Source organism: Aplysia californica, unplaced genomic scaffold (assembly GCF_000002075.1).
Source record: "Aplysia californica isolate F4 #8 unplaced genomic scaffold, AplCal3.0 scaffold00106, whole genome shotgun sequence".
Lineage (NCBI taxonomy): Eukaryota > Metazoa > Mollusca > Gastropoda > Aplysiida > Aplysiidae > Aplysia > Aplysia californica.
Window position 1 is genome coordinate 367,256 of NW_004797376.1, and position 2,376 is coordinate 369,631.

Here is a 2,376-nt window from a genome sequence, read left to right on the forward strand (position 1 = left end):
GTCATGAGGTTGCATCATCGCAACACTCGCACCACTCGTACGAGCCACAAAACAGAGGATAATTGTTCGGGGAGGCGGCGACTGTAAATAAGTGTGTATTTGTCGCTCGGCGGGGGAAGCAGATGCAACAAAACAAGCGCCCAAACCGCCCAGCCTCTAACAACTAACTCTCAGACTCACCACAATCAATCAGACATATCTCACTCTCTCTCTCTCTCTCTCTCGAGTGGCTGTATCATTGTCTCAGGGTGTATGCGCTTCTGAGCTGTCTGTCTCTCCCTCTGTGTGGTTCTGTCTAGAGAGTGTCTGTGCTTTTTTTAAGGTTAAGATACCACGATCACTCTCTCTATGTCTCTCTCTCTCTCTCTCTCTCTCTCTCTCTCTCTCTCTCTCTCTCTCTCTCTCTCTCCCTCTCTCTCTCTCTCTCTCTCTCTCTCTCTCTCTCTCTCTCTCTCTCTCTCTCTCTCTCTCTCTCTCAATCTCTCTCTCATTCCTTCTCTCTCTGACCCCCATCTCTCTCTCCCTCTCTCCCTCTCTCTCTCTCTCTCTCTCTCTTTCACTCACTCTCTCTCTCTCTCTCTCTCTCTCTCTCTCTCTCTCTCTCTCTGTATGTGTGCGTATATGTGGGTTTGTCTGTCTCTATATGTGTGTCTCTGTCTCTGTCACCTATTCTCTCTCTCTCACACCCCTCTCTCTGTCTCTCTCTCTCTTTCCTCTCCCCCCCCCTCTCTCTTTCTCTCTCCCTCCACCCCTTTCTCCCACTCACACAAACTCTTTATTATTGACCAATACCAGACACACTTGAAATTGCCTGATTAACTTTGACAAAACGTCATGACTTGAGATAATGAGCTATAATAAGAAAAAGCAACCAAACAAACCAAAAACAAAAAAGTAGCCTTCCTTTAAACGCGCTACCACCAACCAGACTCGTTTTTATTTATTTATGTAGGCGTTTTAACACCCTCAATGACACATTTTTCTCGCCACTCGGCTCTCCCGCGTGCGACCAGACTCAAACGCATGTGGTTTTAGAAACCACTTCTTTTTTACGTTAAGGTTGACATAACACATAATTGGTTATTTCCCTTCCAATAGCTGTGCCATTATCATGTCTCGTATGTGTTCACGAAGCTTTCGATTCCATCGCATTTTTCAGCGACAATAACAGCAACAATAACAGCGATTACAGCAACAACAACAATAAATTATTATTATTGCTATTATTATTGTTATAATTATTATTATTATTATTATTATTATTATTATTATTATTATTATTATTATTACCAGTATTAAAAGTACCCGTTCTACGAACGGAATAATAATGAAGAATTGCTACTCTGCTTTTAAGAAGAGGAAAAAGACTGAAAACAGGAAAGAAATAAAATACAAATATTTTACCTTGAATTTATCCATGTAGCATCCCCTCTTGGCTACCTCTAGGGGTAAGACTTCTTCTCCCTCTTCGAAGGCGTAGCATTTTCTCCTTGAGCTCCAGCTCAATCATTTTTTAAAAAGAGTTAGGCCTACATGCCAATTGTTGCTTCCTAGAAGAACCTAATCTAGATTCTTGATCTAGCTTAGATCTCGAAGGATTATAAAGACATAGATCTAGGCCAATTATTGAAAGAAGGAGCCTTGGCCCATAGATAGGCCTAAGTTTAGAAATTCAAATTTTTAATAACCGACAGGCGTCACAGATGGCCTAGATTTCTAGATCTATTCACAGTAGGAAAAATCCACTTTCAAGAATACTTTCATGATTCTTGATCTCGATCTAGATTCACCTACAGCCTAGTTCTAGACTCTAGATCTATTCTCAACTGGAAAAAATCCACGTTCATCATTCTTGATCTCGATGTAAGATTCACATAGATCTAGCCTAGATCTCGATCTTAGAATCTATAATGCTCAGCAAGAAAAATCCACTTTCAATATTGAATAGATTATCGAAATATCACAGATCTAGATTCTACTTTCATTTCGTGGTTCTTCTTGATCTCGATTTATCTCGATACATTAAGTAGGCCTACGGTATGCTAGACTACTCTTTGTGCTTTCGACGACACCCTCCCTGTCACTCTCACCACCCTCCCTCTGTTAGTGCTTGCTGGCCTCCTCCCCCTCTCTCTCTCTCTCTCTCTCTCTCTCTCTCTCTCTCTCTCTCTCTCTCTCTCTCTGTCTCTCTCTCACTCTCTTTCTCCCCCCCCCCTCTCTCTCTCCCAAGGAAGGGTAACAAACGAAAAAGTCACCACTTTGTAACATGTATTACTACTTGATTCTTCTTCTCCTTTTTTTCTTCTTGTTCTCTCCCTCCTCCTCCTCTAATTCTTCCTGCTCCTCCTCCTGCTCCTCCTCCTGCTCCTCCTCATT